The 20,899-nt window shown below is 35.6% G+C and overlaps 1 pseudogene; it reads left to right on the forward strand.

Moving 5' to 3' along the window:
- The first annotated feature begins 1,302 nt into the window (after nt 1–1,302).
- LOC117343208 lies at nt 1,303–19,367 on the forward strand (annotated as a pseudogene).
- Nucleotides 19,368–20,899: the final 1,532 nt, after the last annotated feature.

The following is a 20,899-nucleotide window of genomic DNA, read 5'->3' on the forward strand; positions in this document are numbered from 1 at the left end:
TAGACAGAAGGGACAAATCATTAATCCCAGTCTCTAAAAAAAGGAATACGAAGTAAAAGGAAGCAAATAGAAAATGATAAGATACTACCGATTACTCAAATTCAAATTGAAGGGTAGAGAGAATGATACCACGGTACATGAATGTACATCACATCAGCAGTTTGAGATCACAAAAGAAGATGATTTTATTTAAAATTGATTCGAAACAAAGACGATACCACTTCTGAATTGAAGCAACCATATAACCAACCTTATAAATGGACATGCATTTACGTCATAGTATGCAACGTTTGCACAACTTCTGTGTCGGCCTCAGTAACTACAAATCGAAACCAAAAGAGAATAACAACCTCCTTCCTATCAATAAAGCAAATAAAATGGTAAAGTAAAAGACAGTTAATGGAATGGCCGTTTGGAGTTTGCTAGTACATATTCAGTTGGATACGGTATCTGCAAAGATTATGTTGTATTTGTCTGGTTTGGTTTTATTGTTTAACGTCCTATCAACAACTTTAGTAATTAAAATGATCTGTCTCACGCGTGCGAACTTTATACGTGTGACGAATATTTCTAGCAGGGCACCTCAAGGCTTAGCGCTAAGCAGGAGTACAAACAACCCTCAGAGGGGCGAACGCTCAACTCAAGACCAAATTTGAGGCAGTATCAAGAGAGGAATTACAACGAAGAAAGCAGGATAGAAACATGAAAAAAAGATCAGATCTCAAAAATCAAGTGCAATTATTATGCCCTACCTACAGGGCAACTGTGTTGGATTTCCATAAAATCTTCGATGGTCTCTCTAGTCCAGTATCAATTTTAGCGTTACAATTGCTCATTTAGTATGATTGGTTTAATTGGTTTTGTATTGCTTAACGTCCTATCGACAGTTGAGGTCATCCAAGAACGACCTCACCTGTATGCGAGATGCATACGTGTTGTGTGTTTTGTGGGAGGCTGTGATATGTTGGTCTCCTAGTAAAAGTGCGGAACTGATCCCGGTTTTATAGTGCCACATGTACCTCACTAAAGCACAAAGCCGAAGACACCCATCAAGATATATTGTGGTAATAGTTAGAAATATGAACACGAAAGAACACAAAGACCTGTTTATATCAATATATACCAAACGTATCATTGTTAAACTTTAACATAAACCACAAACATACTTTTTCTTTCATCGGACTGTTGTGGCTGGATGCAGATTCTTGTTGACATTTCACTTACTTGTAAATGGATAAAATCCGGGAGGTACGGGAGTCGTGGTTCCGAAAGGCTGCTCGCTTGTACACTACATTGCTTCAGGTAAAATATTCCGGTTTTGCAGTCGATAGTAGCTTTCACTGGATTAAGGACTTAATATGACTGAATACCCGATAGAATCATAGAATCAAGTCTGTAAGTATAAAACATGCACATTTTGTGACGTATCGGCAAAAACTCTGTTAAAATTGGTAAATGTTAAGGCTGAGCTGGCAGAAATGTTAACGTTTTCCCTTGTTTAAAGTCGTTTCTACATAGTATCTATAGATGCGTTTTCCTCGACATCATTCATATTTCACATTTCAGGAGCCTGTTAGCACAGGTCTAATCATTTGATAGCTAGCGTTGTCAGAGGAACGCCATCTTCCGGGTCATACATTTCCAGTTTATGCGCTTCACTAAACAAATGAAATGTCATTCAATACCACGCGAATCATGTTGATTACAGTAAGAACATAGAAGCCGGTTGTAAACATATCATTCTGTGACTGTGTATATAGGTGAAGTTATAATTTGATACGGTTGGCCGCACATTTGAACGCGTGTAGTTGTTATTTATTGAACAAGTATAAAATCCTTTTAAATCATGTGAAAATATCAATGAGGACAGTGTGTTATAGTGTGTTCGTCAATACGTTATATGCAAAATAAGCGTCACCTGCCCGGCTACATGGATTACTCCATGTTTCCTCCCACAGTATAAGACCCCTCGACTGTATAATAGCATCGGTTTACAATTTAATGCTTAACTAAATGATAGATATTCCTTTACTGTTTCCTTTTTAAAATTTGTTTACACATGTTTGATATGAGCGACATATTTAAATGATATTTAGCGTCTCGCATCGTTCAATTTTCCCCCTGAATAGCTTCACTTCTGCTAAACCTGCTGTTCCGGGTGAATGCATATACATTGTAAATAGTTAACTGTGATGTATGGAGATAACAGATTACTAGCGCTGTCATGTATATTTCATATTCAGCATAAATATGACGCATGCCCAATGAAGGATTTGGGATACCAAGGAATACCAGTAAACTGTAAAACAATAGGACCGGCACGTCTACATGTTGGATACCAACAGAGTCCTGCCCGAGTACAGCTTAAAGCATGGATGCCAGCGAGGAAACAGGTAGAGTTTTTGACATTTCACATATATATAATATTTAATGTTGTTTTGAATACATTATGAAATCCAGAATAATCATGAGATAAAGATTCACATTTTCAGAATCCTTCATAAATTGATTTTGTAGCTGAAGGCGGCTTGGTTCCAATCGAGATGTTATATATGTATGTATCGTGATAAAGTGGTTTATTATTGTTTAGTCCATACTGTCAATAGTATTTTATTGATCAGATCTTTGGTATGTATGAATGATGGAGTTAAAGTCAGATGGTTACTTCACGATACACTGATCAAGCGTCAAGTTTTGTCTTTGTATTTAAACAGCGAGTTTTTTTTGTTTTGAACTTGTGTATTTTGACTCTCACCCACCCACCCACTTCTCATTCGTTATTTATTTGTGTGTCATTTTAATTACTTTCTTGGTTATTGTTGTCACACTTTTTAAAACGTTCGACTTGAACATCTGTATGATGTAGTTTTACGCATCATGAAGCATTTGTGGCTTTATTACTTCTCTTACTTATTTTATTTTTTCTTCAAAACGAAGACAATAATCACATTAAAAACAATAACATGCATAAAGTCGACACATATGGTTCTTTTATAACCTACAAAGCAAACTAGAAAATCTACAGGAGTGGTATTCACAAATGGCACCAGGCGTCCGTGTTAATCAGTGATAAAGTTAATGAAATAATCCATCTACTAGAAAATTAAAATAATACAATCTAGGTATCCATGTAATAATATAGCTCTTTATTTTTATCAATGAAACTAACGTAAATCTGTATTTTTTGCTTTAAGGGAATTATCGCCCTTTAGCACCGACATTTTATGTTAAGAAACATTCCAAATGCTTTTCCGTTTATTGACATTGCTATATTTTGTTTTTGTTTAACGTCCTATTAACCGCCAGGGTCATTTAATGACGTGCAAGGCTTTGGAGTTGGAGGAAAGCCGGAGTACCCGGAATTAACAATGGAAATAAAAAACTAAATATCTATAGGTTTTAACAGATTTAATTACTTGTTACTTTATAAATTATAAGTTTGATCAACACGTTAATGTAATGTCTTATCTTGTGTAGATAAGCTGCTGTAGATTTTCAATTTTAGTTCTAATCCATAGCTACGAAACTTTGTATTCACTTCATTAAAACTTGCCGATTTTTCCAACCAAAGCGAAGATAGATAAATGCTGTAACTTTTTTTCGCTGTATTTCTGAAATCTTCAGCCCAATTTTTGACAAATTACTAACTTGACGTTAGCTTTTCATGTACATATGCTTCGATAACAGCAGACAAAGCTTAAACAACGTTTATCACTCCTTTCAAAACGACGCTGTCAGGTTGATATGAATTATGCTATCGATTTCCAGACTTTTTGACAATATTATTTTTTCGATGTTTTAATTTTTTTTCATGATAATGCAATAAAAAGAAAATTGAATTATTTTCATGTTCAATTTTACACCTACTTCACTCGTATGACAAAATATTTCGATACCTCGCACTCGTAAAAATATTGATATTCTATTATAATCGTTAAATATATGTTGCATTCAACGGGAAACCATTCAATTTCCTCTATATAGTTTATGTTGCATTCAACGGAAAACCATTCAATTTCCTCTATATAGTTTATGTTGCATTCAACGGAAAACCATTCAATATCCTCTATATAGTTTGAACAATGTCAACACTCAAATGAATAAGATATGATATACAGGTTACGTAAAACTACCAGCAGTGTCTACTCGCCTAAATGTTAGCATAAGTAAACAGCACAAAATAATGTAGATCATATTTGCACAAGTGCCAGGTTTTATTGACCCTCTGGTTATGGCAAATTACTTTGATGTTTTGTTCAAATAAGGCATTTTAAGAAACTAATTTTAGAACGCTGTGAATTACACAGATGTATGTTTCAACCTTAGCTTCAAATAAATAGCTGCCGAGGAATTACACATCAAATAGTATTGAGGATATGAACACCCATGGTATCAAAGTACATTTTTAAAAGTTATTTTTAGGCACAATGTCGAATTCACAATTAAATGATAACGCAGACTCAAACACGACGTCAACAATTAAAAATAGTCGATATAAAATAACCAAAACAATGTAAGACACGTTCAGTAATAATAAAAGAAATGGGATGTTTTTCCTCAACAAATCAGTGAGATATTGCGAACTCGCCAACAACGACATGAAAAAGTTCGTAGTTGTGAGTTAAGGAATGAAATGTAAGCGTTAGTGGACGTACAAAAACACATCTTCGCTGAGCATGGGCATAATTCAAATTTATGAAAACCCAGAACATGCCGAGTTAACAAGTAACTTTTCGCTCGATATTTACGTTTATTTAGTATTTTATCCATAATTTAGTGAAACGTAACTTGAATCAAGAGTTATTCTATTTTCAAATATTGCCAAAAATATGTGGATTTGTAGGCGGTGACTCCAATATTAATGCTGTTGAGGGATTTATTGAGGAGGAAGACATAGATACAGTGTACAGACAGAAATGGACAATTAACCTGGACCTAATCCTGTCCTCTCTGGGGACATCAGTAGGGCTTGGTAACTTATGGAGGTTTCCTTATTTATGCTACAAAAATGGAGGAGGTGAATATGATTTTAAAATTAATGTCTTTTAAACTCTGTTAGATTGACCTGATATATTACAACATATATCTAAGCTACTTAATGTATTTGATTTTTGATACTTTTACTACGTTTTCGATGTACCGCAATATAAAAAAGAAATTGTGTTTCAAATTACCTGGAATTTGTCATTAAATATATAATTAATTTGACAGTGACAAAAGCTAAGCATTCTGTTGCATAGCTTGAAAATGTGTAATTCTAGACTTAACTTTTTCAGGCGCCTTCCTCATTCCATTCCTGATTTTCGTCCTGTTGGGAGGTGTCCCGATGTTGGTGCTGGAGTCTGGACTAGGACAATACATGGGCCTTTCAGGACCTAAGGCATGGAATATCTGTCCTGTTTTCCAAGGTTTTAATAATTACCTACATATTGAATTTAGTATTTTGTTTCTTTTCTGACGTAACGGTTTGGATTATTTTCGGTAAACTTGTCAGCTTTTTTTCATTTTTGCATTGACAATGTATTTCAAGACCACAATAAAACATTTTCCGCGGAAAGACATACATATTTCTTTTAATAATATCATGACTCTCGTCCTTGATACTCATGAGCTGTCATTTTCAGGAATAGCATTATCCAATTTCATCACTTGTACCTTGAGGAACATTTACTATATCATGGTGATAGCTTGGGCTGGCTACTACTTCGTGTTAAGTTTAACCTCTGTACTTCCTTGGTCTACCTGCAACAACGAATGGAACACACCAAGGTATATCCGTATTACCATATCTTGATAATTAAGTATAGTTCATCAATTGGATAAGTATTCGTAAAAAGTATGCGTCGTTGCAGCTGACTGAAAAATTGAGCTTTTTCTTTTATTTTCGTTTTGGTATCGTTCTTATTACTATAACAGAAATCATTATTACCAAAATAGTATTTCAAATATTGTAAGGGTTGAAATCAAAACAATTAATCCGGTTGCTGTTATTTTTTCTGTTCTTTTTTCTGATTTATTGTTCCATATTAAAGCCACTTGAAAGTAAAAAAAATACTTATTTGCCAACAACATTGCCTTTTACATTTACAGGTGCATACCCTACAATGCGGCCGTGAACACTTCCTCCTCCGATGCATCCGTGGAAAAAGTTGCGGCTGATCAGCCTGTTGATCCTGCCGTAGAATGTTGGGAGTAAGCCTTATATATGCAAGACAGTTATTCGGGGATCGATTCCTTAAATGTTTCATGTTTAATTGTACATTCAAAAATGATATAGCGCCAAAGATATTGATGATGTAAAGTAACGAGTGTACTATATTTTACTCAGTTCAAGTTTATATTTATATACGAGTTTTTTTTTATTAGAATGAACAACTGCAAGTCATTTACCATTGTATTCACATATACAAAGTGTATTGGTCAAAATTCGAAATCGGTGATGCAATAAATAATTATTGTCGTATTAAGGGGAAAATAAAGCCTTACAGAACATGAATAACCGATATTTGTTTATAAGGAAGCATATTTAGCGAATTAACATGTATCTTCTTACAGACGAGGAGTTCTACAGATGACCAGTGACATCACAGATGGTGGGGGTATTGTTTGGCAGCTGGTGCTATCCTTACTGGTTGTGTGGGTCATTGTCTGTTTATTTGTCTGGAAAGGGATACGATGGAGGGGTAAGGTAAATATATAATGACACAGTCGGAGTGGATAACAGTACAATGACCTATTGTCTGTCAAACCAATTATTAAAGGTATTTAACTTTCTTAAGTATTCTTCGAACCTCACCTTTCATGCTATGGGGTTCCTTTATCTATTTTTTGGTGTTTACTTGAATGACATGATTCACTTCTATACATTGATACACATATGTGTAATATGATTTCAAATACGTATCAAAAAGGGAAACTGGGATATATTACTTTTTAGAGTGTGAACAACATAAATACTTAATAACGACATTGAATGGACTCTCTCTCTCTCTCTCTCTCTCTCTCTCTCTCTCTCTCTCTCTCTCTCTCTCTCTCTCTGCACAACAATAATGGATATGCTTTGATTAATTTTTTTAGGTTCAGTACTTTACGGCCCTGTTTCCATACGTCATGTTGTGTATACTACTGGTGCGAGGATTGACTTTAGATGGCGCTACAGACGGTGTATCCTATTTCATAACTCCAGACTTGTCTCGGCTAGCTGACATGCAGGTACATGTATATTACTTTTTATAGAGCCAGGCTTTAGTTTCTTTAGTCCACCTTTTTATACCAAAACAGATGAATATTAATGAGGACATCAATTTGTTTTTTAACATTGGCTAAAAGGATTTCCATTTTTTGCCGAACATAAATTGCACCTATTCTGATATTTGGGACTTTTAACCCTTCCTAATTCCCATTATGTTTTCATCTGAAATAACATTTAGATGTATTATGTATTGATTTTAATACATTTACAGTGGTCTTTTATTGTAGTCATTCATTTGTTTGGCTGCAGTTGACCAAAGTACATAGCTCCTCTGCACCGTTAAACGTACCTCCTCTTGCAACCCGAAATGTCAATATATATTCAACCGACGTGTGTATCGTGCGTATATAAAAATATATTAAACATCGTCAAACACAATAACAACACAAACACATATTTCGGAAAATAACCGATTTTATTGGCATCAACCCGGGCAAAAACTATATTTCTGCATAGGGATCACGTGACCATTGCCCTCAAGGTTATGAAAAATATATGGACTCACTGCCATGTTTTTTCTAGTGCTCGACATAGAAAAAATATAATAAGTAAAGTATTAGTGCGATAATAGTATTACATAAACTATATATACGTATCTATCTACATTTGTACATCTTATGTTTAAAGGTTTGGGTGGATGGAGGTACACAAGTATTCTTCTCATTCGCTGTCGCCATAAATGCAATGGTTACTGTGGCAAGTTACAACAGATTTGGAAATAATTTTTACAGGTAAATTAGATAATTTCTCATTTGCTGATTTAGCACTTATTTAAACTCTTTTTAATTCCTAGACGCTGAAGCCTGCCATTGGTTTTAACATGAATGTTTAATCGAATATTAAAATTTTCCAAATGCATGTTGTTAATATTGTAAATAATCAGTTATTTAAAAAAATGAATTTGTAATATTGTAAAACGGCGAGTAAATAGAATTACCTTTATTGGACAAGAGGTTTACAGGAATAGCGACTTAAACAGTCAATGTCAATGTAGTCGGAAAATGAGATGATTAACTCAGACTAAATAGTAGCTTCACCTCTCTCACATGATTGCTATCCAGAGTCGTTATTTTGTAATGCTATTTATATTATTGAGTCGCTATCATGTACTGGTATTCATATGACGTAGACGCCATCCTGTACCGATATTTATATTACAGATAAAGTATCCTGTATACTGTAAACGTGGTTATTTTCGCGGGGGTTAATTTCGCGATTTCGATTTGTAAACTACACGCCTTGGGGTAATTTTCGCAATCGATTCACATTCGTTTGTAGTTCGAAATTACGCAAATTGATATCAAAATAATACTCGTTGGGGAAATTTTCGCGATAATACGCGTGGGGGAAATTTTCGCGATCAAAAGGACTCCATGTAATTAGCGTGAATATCCCCCTCGCGTAAATTTCCACGTTTACAGTAGATTTTTTTTTATATTCCAGAGACGCTCTCCTGTAGTTATCACAGAAATGCTATCCTGTAATGATATTTATACTAGAGACGCTATTCTGTGATATTTATATTACACAGACGCTATTCTGTAATATTTATATTACACAGACGCTATTCTGTAATATTTATATTACACAGACGCTATTCTGTAATATTTATATTACACAGACGCTATTCTGTAATATTTGTTACGGAGACGCTATACTGTACTGATATTTATTTTACAGAGACGCTTTTCTGTAATGATGTTTATATTACAGCAACGGTATCCTGTAGTTATGTTTATATTATAGCTACGCTATTCTGTAATATTTATCTTACAACGACGCTATACTTTATGGATATCTATATTACAGAGAAGCTATTCTGTTATATCTATGTTACAGAGAATCTATACCGTAATGATGTTCATATTACAGAGACGCTATCCTGGTATCGTGTATAAACACTGTTACAAGTCTGGTCGGGGGATTAGCTGTGTTTTCTGTACTAGGATTTATGGCCAAACAACACAACATTCCAATAGAAGATGTGGCTAACGCAGGTAATAACAATATCATTAGTTTATGTGTTGTATTCTATTGACCCAAATTTCATAATAAAATTTACTTATCACCTCTCTGGTCCTCCATCTAACCTTTGAATGTAAGACCTCTCTGGTCCTCCCTCTAACCATTAATTGTTTCACTTCACTAATTCTTCCTCTAACGTTTGATTGTACACGTTCTAGGTCCAGGATTAGCGTTTATTACATATCCAATCGCCATCACACAACTTCCGGTATCTCCGCTATGGGCGGCACTTTCCTTTTTGATGCTTATCGTTATTGGACTCGACAGTCAGGTGAGTATATGTATAAATATATGTTATGCCCTAGCATAATACCATGTAAAAGGTAAAGTAATTCCCTATCATACTGTAAGACATATATTTACATAAATAAAAAACCATCCGATATTATAATTTGTATGTGATCTTAAATGCGTTTTCAATTCATGAAAGATTTGATGCCCTTATGAACAACCAGTTTCATCTTGTCTTTTTATCATATGTTATGTATTATTGGGGGAAAAGAGGCACCGTTTTGTTGTGCAATTTTCAATTAACGGCGTTACGTCGTTACTAAATGGGGAAAATGTATGTACAGGAAAACAGAACGGCTATGTGATAAAATGTTATTATGATCCATGTCGACCGATCTTATGTAGATACATGTGGGATTTATAACGTCCATTTTGTGAAAGGGATTCATGGTTTTACCTGCGTGTGGCCGTCCGTGAAAAGCTTCACGTGTATTATATTTTCCAAGAATCCCCTAGGGGCTTAGGTTACCAATTTAACACGTGATTAGATTTTGTTGGTCATCAGTCAAGGTAAAAAAAAAAGTCCCGGTGTACAACATATGCATGAAGCCTGTCTTATATTAAATATATTTATAATTATGTAACCGTTGGTGAGGAATTCAAGGAAACACCAGGTTCAGTATATTGGTTCTTTATTATGCATAAAGACCTACAAAACATATAACATGGACGTAGTACATTGACCGGAACAATTACAATATATTTACGCGACAATAGTACACAACGCGACCACGGTTACAATTATGCAATAGAAATTTCCATTTATATAAAATATATATGAAGACAGACTTACCAGGGCTAGCTACAATGTTGTCTGCTCTGTCCAATGGCATGATGGAGAATGAACAGGGAGCGGGGGACAGGACTGATATGTGCAGGGAATAGGACGAAAAGTCCGTGCAACACTCTCATCCAATCGAACCTCTCTCATACGATGACGTTTGAGAAGAGTCCTTAAACGCACGGGACATACATGTAGTTGACACATGCATGTCCCGAGCGCCCAAGGGCTACATACTCCCCCTCCCTGATGAAATGACTCCTGGCATTACATAAATACCTGCTTAACATATATTACATTGGTTAACAGGTAAACAGATAAATTATTGCACTAGGTAACAATAACATATTGTCCTAATACTCACCCTGATACTGTATTGACCACAGGGATATATAACTAGGAAAACATGACCAGAAGTTTCATGGGTACACTACACAGGATATCCGCAAGTTAACCTTCTCAGGTAAAACTATATCCTATGTTAAGTTAATAACATGTGTAGTAATGGTGTATGGTATATACGCCTATATATATGACCCAATATATTCTTCCCCTCCTGCAGTATCTATACATATGTAGGTATAATCCTATACCCACAATAATGGCACCACTTACATGTTATCATAACTGCTGGACAAGATCCTGGAGCTCGGCAGACAGCAAACAAAAATAAGCTAGTTTAACCAATTTTTACACTTTTTCAAGTATTGGTCTCCATATTGATCAAATGGGGAGAGCGGTTTGGGCAATCCATACCAACCCCAACCATCGATCAAAGCAGAGATATATGCAAATGATATTTTAAAATTGGTTAATATACAATAATAAAAAGTTTACCAAATAACAATACTAACTTTTGTACAGCCGCCCTGACGGTTGGGCCAATCCCTACCAGCCAGTCTATAGACTGTCACAAACTAGACTGTCACAAACTTAAAAGATATTAATTATTAAAATACAAGTTATAGACTAATACAAATAACAGTGGTGGTATATAGTTGTTACTTGCAATCGAAAGACATGGGTTGTTGTAGACAAGTACACTGGTTAATTTACGACAGACATGAATGACTCTGTAGGAGGTAAACCCATTGCCCGTATAGATCAGGAGGCTTAGTTGTTCGTGTAGAACGGCGGGGCTGAACCGCTTCAGGGCTCCATTGATCTAACTGTTCTGAGCTCTCCGAGTTCACGAAAGAACCACATTCTGACAAGGGCACATCAACACTTACTTGTATATCCGACTCCGGATCTGGTGTGATGATACTGCCCTCAGGCTCAAACGTGTCTGAACCCTGTTCGATTTCTCTACTGGGCTCAGAACGGTTTTGATTAGAGTCTGATGTCAGATCCTCTCGGTTCGTTCTCCTCCTAGTGGAACGTCTTAGGTGCTTAAGGGGAAGCAACTCGGTCTCCGTATCGGAGTCTGATGAGGATGTTAGGTCAGGGCTAACTAGCTGTTTGGTTGGCCCGATCTTTCGAACAGGCACCTTAGGGGGAACTTCCAATGGAATGGAGTTAAAAGGTAGCAACATGTTACGGTGCAAGGTACGACTCTTACCTCTTGACCCTTCATTTGTCACCTTATACACAGGGATATCACTGTTGGGAATATTAATCACCACACAGGGTTCCTGCTCCCACCTGTCAGCTAGTTTGTTTTTCCCTTTCAGACCTACACTGTACCTTCCTGACAAGGACTCGGTCTCCGACCTCTAACTTAGAATCTCGAACCTTCCGGTCATACCGTACTTTATTCTGTTGAGCATTCTTGTTAGCCTCATTCCGAGCAGCTTTATAAGCTACATCCATCCTATTCCGGAGTTTTCCGATATAGGAGCTCGGATTAACTGCACCCTGCTGACCAGGGTCAGTTCCTAAGAAAGCGTCCACCGATAACCTGGGGTGCCACCCAAACATAAGAAAGTGTGGAGAATACCCCGTGGCATCGTTTCGGGTTGCATTATAGGCCTGGACCATTGGTGCTACATAGGACCTCCAATCCTTTTTCTGGGACTCATCTAGGGTAGCTAGCATCCCTATGAGTGTTTTATTGAATCTCTCAGCTGAACCATTTCCCATGGGATGGTATGGAGTTGTTCTAGTTTTCTTAACCCCGGCCACTTTGCAAAGATGCTTGATAACCTCGCTTTCAAAGTTACGGCCCTGATCACTATGGAGCCTTTCTGGGAAACTATAGTACACTATGAACTTCTCATAGAGTGCTTTAGCTGTGGTGTAGGCTTTCTGGTTTTTACAGGGTATGGCTAGAGCATACCTAGTAAAGTGATCAGTGATTACTAGAACACTTTCTGACCCATCTGATGACCGTTCGAGACTCAGGAAGTCAATACAGACTAACTCCATCGGTCTCGACGTCTGTATAGGCACCAGCTCAGCTGTAGGTTTAGTTGGAGTTTTCCTTCTAATGCAGCGACCACAGGTCTCTACTTTCTTGTTTACATCTTTCTCCATCCCTGGCCAGTAAAAGCGTTGTCTTGCTAACCAAAGTGTTTTTTCTTTCCCCTGATGACCTACATCATCATGAACACCTTTAAGGGCGAGGGAATGATACTGTTTTGGCAGCACCAACTGTTTGGAATCCTGACCGTCAAGAGAAATGGTGCGAAATAGAACACCGTTCTGTAAACTCAATTTGTTCCAAGTTCTGAGTAATTTCTGGACATATGGAGTTTCTTCACTCAGCCGTTTCCCCCTGGGATGAAAACCAGTTCTCTTAAGGGCCAAAACCCTAGCAATATCTGAGTCTAACTTTTGTTGTTCTTTCCAGTCAACTGTAGCAAGTTTATCTGGCAATGCTGTACCCTCATTGGCCAAATGTGGCACAGAACTGTCAGTTATACTTTCCATTAATGGAGCTACAGTGACGGCTGACTGGCATATAGCCTTAACAACATCAGCTCCAACCTGAGATATGCGAGAGAGACCGTCCGCATCGGCGTTATTCTTCCCAGCCCGATATGACAGAGTGAAATTGTAATTGGCTAGAGCGGCAACCCACCTATGACCAGTGGCATCAAGCTTAGCTTTTCCCAACACATAAGTAAGCGGGTTATTGTCCGTCTTCAAATGAATTACCATAGAGATATAAAAATTTAATTGTCAAATCAATAAATGTTAGTTTTAACTGCATTTCTATCATGTTTATATTGAAGCTTACTACCGTTGGGGAAATCATCAGCTCAGTTCTGGACTTTTCCCCACGTTTACTGAGACGCCAGAATCGTCGGTTTATCCTTGTAGTCGCATACTGTCTCTTATCGTTTCTTATTGGCATTTCTTTTGCTTTCACGGGTAAGTTTGATACCGAACAATGAACATGACTGAAAACAACCTGATGAACTTTATCATTTACAAAATTATTATTCTAACTCACCGCTAGATCCGGTACAGTGCAACCATTTTATGATCCTCAATGTGCAGATTGGTATTAAACCCGAGTTCAAAGGAATAATGGAATATAATTGAATAACTTATAAGTAGACAAGTATTTCATCAAAACAAAATCACTGATTTTGATAAATATAACTTACAAAAGTATACATGTACAGTTATTTAAAAGATTGTTGATTTTGTATCGAGTCTAATTCCCTCTCCTAAAACATATGCGATTTTCTTTCAGGGTGGAATATACATTTTCCAGCTGTTTGATTACTACTCAGCCAGCGGAATGGTTATTCTGTGGATTGTATTCTGGGAACTTGTGGCAATAGCCTGGGTGTTCGGTATATGTTTTTTCAAAAAATATATATATCTGTGTCTTTCAACGTTTAAAGTAATCAGTAATGATATGATGTTGTAATGTCACTACAATGACTACTGTTAACGTGGAAATTTATGCGAGGAGGCAATTTACGCTTTTGATCGCGAAAATTTCCCCCCTACGCGTATTATATTGATATCAATTTGCATCATCTCGAACTACAAACGAAGGTGGATGATCGCGAAAAATACTCCAATGCATATAGTTTACATATCGAAACCGCGTAATTAACCCCCGCGAAAATAACCACGTTTACAGTAAGTTTCGAAAATTATTACAACATAAACTCACATGCGTTGTGGTGTATTAACATTTCCTGTTCTGTTGTAAAGGTGTTGATCGGTTCTATGACGCGATCGAGATGATGATAGGATCCCGGATCAATCCTTACCTACATTTCTGCTGGAAATACCTGTCACCTACGCTATGTTTGGTAATATGCCCTTACATTATTTGATTGATAAGTACAACGTTGTTCGTAGATTTTGTTGTGTCACCCAAATACTTTCTTAAATACGTCATAATAGCATACAGTTGTGGGATTTAACAACGCACAGTAGACCACACGTCGTCCACAGATTGTACATGCATCATATACATAATAGCCTAAGACTACAATAAATTTCCCTTTTTATAACTACCAAAGAAAAATATATGGTTAAAAGCATGTCAGTAAATTAAGAATTGAAAACTTTTAAGATTTGCATTAGACTTCTGCACAAATTCGTGAATATTTTTTTCTCTCTATTTTTATATCACAGCATGTCTTATGATTTTCAGTCGGAAAGACCAGTTTTAAATATTATATTTACATAGACACACTTGATTTTCTCATTTGAAATGGAAACTATTTTGGTATGCGATGTATTTGTAAATTTGATTTCTCGTCCAACAGACTCTCCTGCTGGCTCCGCTGATCATGTACCGACCTCTCAGATACAACAAAACATACGAGTACCCTAACTGGGCCCAGGGTTTTGGTATCATGCTATCCGTGTTGTCTATGTTGTGCATCCCTTTATATGGCTCTTATAAGCTAGCTACTACAGAAGGATCACTGTCTCAGGTAGGGTATACATTGTTTCGCCTTCAAGTAAATATGTTACCTATACTTATATAAAGTTTCGTAGGAATAAATAGAAAACCTATAACAAATGAATAATATAATTGATCTTAATTCGTATAGGATGCACCAATAGTTTCAGTTTTAAATATCAATCTTGGCAGAAATATTCTAATGAGATTTATATATAATATTACCCTTTATATCTTTGTTTTTATGTTGCATATATACATGTAAAATATGCATCAGCACAATTCAATATAACACTAACCTTCTTTTACAACAGCAATATTCAAAAATCACATCTTTAAATAAAATATTAGTAAATAATTCATTTCTGTATGAAAATACTTTAACATAAACAAAATACTAAGTTACCCCACTGTACATTAAACTTCAACAAAGTATCCCATAATCTCTATCATCATAACTTGGTCGATAAAACTATTCGGGTGTAATATCCTTGTGTACACGAAATACCTTAATATTATAAATATCCTTGTCAAGATCAATGAAAATGCTTAAATACTGTAAATCACTTACATTTCGCGGGTACTTAATTTCGCGAACTCACCTAATTTGACCTATTCGCGAATACATAATTTCGCGAATTCTGATCTCAAAATGACTTTAAATTCGCGAATGACGTTAACAGGTCGGCGATATTTCCATGTTGGTAGCCATTTTGTTGATGAGAGTCATGTGACGGTACAAGAAAAGTCATGTGATTCAATCATGTGATATCGGTGTCTGGACATACTGAATTGTATTTACCGTACCTGTATACATGCTAAATGGCATGGCTTACAAAGGCGGTGTCAGTGTAAGTTATGTAAAAGATATTTTTATTGTTTCTTCAAAAACACTGTTTTACTCAAGATATGACGGAGTTGTTTTCCAATTGGGAAAGGGAAGTCCAAATTAGAGAAAAACAGACGTAAACGATATGTTTGCCTAAACTTGCGCGCGCTCCAAGTCAAATCAAAATTTTATTAGCCAACACCTAATCAACTTTCGTGTAATCAGAAGAGAATAAACATTTCCAAAATATTATAATATATATATATATCAACTTGTCCTACTCTATATAACTCGATTACTGTAGTCTATATATAAATTAAATTTCTACCGGAAAACAACGCTAACATTTCGCTCTCCACGATGACACACTATCCCTCTGAGCAGGATATACATTAATAAAACATAAATTTCTGAATATGAAAAGCTATGTTAATATATTCATACAAAATTGCATCAAGTGCATAAAGTCAAAGAAGTATGAACTTACATGTAATAACAAGAGAAAATCTAAAAGAAAACAGTACATTTTTTATATCAAATTATTATTCTTAATTGTTCGTGATCATTTAAAATATATTTGAAAATCGAATGAACATAATGAGGAGGGAGGGGGAGATCTAAAAGAAAATTCTTCGTAGTTTCATAAGCATGTGTTCCTCCGTCCAAACAAAATACAAAATATATATACAGTGAAAACGGTAATCGCAGGTGTCATTTATTGGTAATAGCAAAATATAACAATTACTTATCATCATAAATAATAAATAAAGTTCTATTTTGTTTTTAATCTGTATAAAATACAAATATTTTTCATATTCCTTTATCAGTATCTAAGCAACTTAGGTTTTCCAATATCAGTTCAGTAACACATTTTTTTGTTACTGTAGAGATGGCGAAAAGTGACGACACCAGTATTACGAAAACATCAAATCCGCAAAAGCTGGGGAATTACCGCCGAAACACATGACAGCGATGAAGACTAGAATCAGTAAAAAGAGTGTGATCTAGGAAATCTATGTGAGAATGACGTGATAGATGACATCATGATGACCTTTACAGGGAGTGTTGCTGATTATAAATAGAGAAGGCAGACATTATATTTTAGGCCAATTATATGTCATGCTGCATAAATACATGTAAATGGTTGGTAACCGGGTTCTGGCTTCGAAAGAGCGCTTCGGTATTCTCTGCAGAGGACCATGTTGTCTACCTTTCCCTAGAACACATTAAAAGCAACAATGTAACGAGAGCAATTGAGTATTCTAACTTTCCGGTTTACTGAGCCTTGGCAACAGAATTCTTGATAAATCCTCTGTACTAAAAACACTACTTTTACCACATAATCTTGCCTCAGCTTATATTTTGGTGGGTTTCTGGACGTACGGAAAACCTGGCAATGAAAAAGCATTCAAAACTTCATTTAACCAATTTTAAACCATGTACAACTAAGTTGTAGTAAATATCACAGATTAAGATTAGAATGCCAAGTAACATTATGTCACCCGGGTCCACACCGGCATTTCCCGATCGTAATACTTCAATTGATTTTATATGTATATGTACACAACTTTTAACTTAATTGTTTCATTAAGGTGTCAATCATTTGCATACAATCCATATATAAAATAATAAGAGAATAAGAAAACCAGTGCCTCACCAGGCACATAATAAACTAAAAGTTTTTTTTCAGAATTTGAATATGTACACAAAATATTTTAATATGCGTCTGTCATCTTAGTTTCAAAAAACAAACAATCTTAGATTTCTGCAGTTTTGTTCAAATTATAGAATTCATCTTCATACTCTCTGCAAATTATCACAAAATGAAATCCATCTTCTATACACTTTGATATATTACAAAATTTAAATTACGCTGTTGTATAGGGAACAGGTATGGCGTAAAACAAATTGTACCTGCTACCCAAATTGCATGATCGTAAGATGAGACTTAATTTGTGATCCTTTTTTTGTCGTTCTAGCAACTTTATTCTTTTTGATTTCGCCCTTAACACTGCCTTACATTTGGCCTTTAGTTGAGCGTTCTGCCGCCGGCCAAGACATACCAGAGCCTTTGAAATGATAGTTGTTACTCCTGCTTAGCGCTCTTTATATTTGGGAGTTTATTATCATAAAGAGACAAGCCTCCCAAAACACACACACATACATTATGTGCGTGCATTTAGTCATAGGGGAGGCCACCCTTAAACGTTCAATGATATAAATCAAAACATATAGGAAACAGGTCATGTATATCTGCCGATGTCAATAAGTAGAGAGAACTACTTCCTTTTGTTCCAAAGTAGTGTCAACACTCGTTTTCCATGTGTGTGTGTGTGTGTGTGTGTGTGTGTGTGTGTGTGTGTGTGTGTGTTTTTTTAAATTTCATTCGCACAGCTTCAATTCTATATTTTGTTTTATAGTTACAGAAGAAGATATCATGTAACGGTTTGTTAGTATTGATAGCAAAAATCATCAAAATCTAGTGCCATCTAGACATGGGAAAGCACCTGGGTTTTTTTCCTATTAGATATGGAAAACATGCCTGTGTCCATGAAATATATTTCCGGTGAATTATCCTATTGTTGTATTTCAAAATAGTGTGTTATTTTCAAATTATAGGGTCTATAATGTTAAAATATATGTCCCGTTCTCAGGGAAGCGACTCTTAAGTTGAATCAGTTATTTAGATTCCTACACTGTTCTGTTTTCACCTTCATAATCGTAATATAAGACATATTGACTAGAGTTGATAACTTGTCTCATGTTATTAACTCTAGTCAAGCTCCAATAGTTTTGTATTGTGCCATTAAAAAACAATGTACATGTATTTAGATGACTTAAATAAGCTGAGATCAATATTTTTGTATTTTTATTGAATTATTTTTTTATTTTACCACAAAACATGGTATGTTTCGTTGTTATACGTACGGAAAGCACTGAGTTTACCGAAATATTTCGGGATAAAATCTTATTTATGTAACCCTGGTAAATACTAGCCGCAATGTACCGCTCTGCTAGACAGATGTTCCCTTAAGCTCGATTGGCAGATGAGTGTAAAACTAGTAAGCCAGAGGTCCCGGGTTCGATCCCTAGCTGAGGTAGTGATTTTTAAATTTGATTAACCATGCGCTCTGTTACATTGGCAACCATATAGGGACCTCTTGCTTACTAATCGTACGCTCAACCGATAGAGCTCAAGAGAAGATCTCTCTAGCCGAGCGGTATTTTGCGGCTAGTAATTACCAGGGTTACATTTATGTAAAACCTTAACAGTGATAACTGATTACCAAAATTAGAGCTACAATCATGTATGTATAATGTATTGATATGATGTTTAAATATCAATAAATATAATACTTTTAAATGGTCATTGATGTCTGCGGTTTTTCTTTTCTTTCAAGGCTCCACCATATTAAGAGACAAACATAGATCCTCATAGCATCACCAGAGATCATAAATATGTCCTTTCTTTTCTCACTGCTCTGTCTGTCTTTCTGTGCTTTTTTAATCTAGGTGCCCTCTTGACACCCGTCCTCATATTACTCCGGCTTTTGCGAGGACATTTCATCCCTAAAAACAAACGCACAGACCTATTTACACAGCTTACTGTTAATATATGGACTAGAAAATACTATTTCCAGGCCGCCTGCGTGGTATATCACTCACGAGTCCTACATCATGCATATGGACGAAACGTGCAGCAGTATGATGCAATTTATTTATTTATTGACATTTCTGGCTGTACTTTATCTTGCACTCCATTTCCATTGAACAAAAATGCTAATATCTTGTCTTTGGTGTAATCCGGTCATTGGTCCTATTTCATCTGTCCTACTTTTATCAACCATAGCTATTTGAGCCGCCCCTATGTAAATCAATTAAATATTTCTCATCTGTATCGTACATTATATTGAACCTTTCAAAATAGATAACCATCAGTATATATGTTTAACAACTTGTAATTGTTTTGATATCACAATCAATACTGTGCAGTTCAACAATGTGACTCTTAGGCTGAAGAGTTGGATACGCTAGCAGTTCTTTCTCTGAACTTTTGACATCTTATTCATAAAGATAACTTCATCTCGTTGAATTTTACAGCGCAATCTAGGTTCATTTTCTTGCATTGGACAATCTGACTTTATCTTTAGTTTTTTGTTTTTGATTTTTTGTAATTATAAGCTGATAGTGTTCTAAAAGAAACCATTCCGATAACCAATAGTTTGCTTCCTCCTCACTCACTCACTATATTTTCGTCTTTAACTTTTCTGACATGAATGATTTTACAATACAGAACTTTTCAAACATCATTCAGATTCGTTATCGCTACCAAGGTTTGTTTTAGTGCAAGATCCCTATGCAATGTAGATTTTCTTTATGGTGTTTTTAGTACTATAACAACTCGTGATTTACATTGGCTATTTGGTACTGAGTTATATGGGATTTAACACCACTAGCCACCCACCACTTTTATAATACACTCTATACGATCAAGCTTTTGTTCTGGCTAAGAGTGAGCCTTCCGCATTGTGATTAAAGATTTTTGTTTCATCTGTATCGCATACTCTTCAGGTTTTATAACTTTTTCAGAAATAAATGTTGTAAAGTCGATATTTCGTTATATTTAAAATAATTTGAATATGTTATATACAGTCTACACAGGTAAATCAAATTGATAAATTTTGGGTATTGAATATTATGGATTTTTGACCAAGATTACAGTGTAAATGAAGGGTTATTTACCTGAATATCCCCCGACGACCCCAAGGTATAATTACGTAAACACTTAAATAATAATACTTTGAAATAAAGTCGAGATCTTCAGTATACTGTACAAATACAGTTTATACTAGTATTACAAACTCCCTTACTTCAAGTAACTTGATTGATACGATTCCCTAT

The sequence above is a fragment of the Pecten maximus genome, chromosome 15 (assembly GCF_902652985.1).
Source record: "Pecten maximus chromosome 15, xPecMax1.1, whole genome shotgun sequence".
Lineage (NCBI taxonomy): Eukaryota > Metazoa > Mollusca > Bivalvia > Pectinida > Pectinidae > Pecten > Pecten maximus.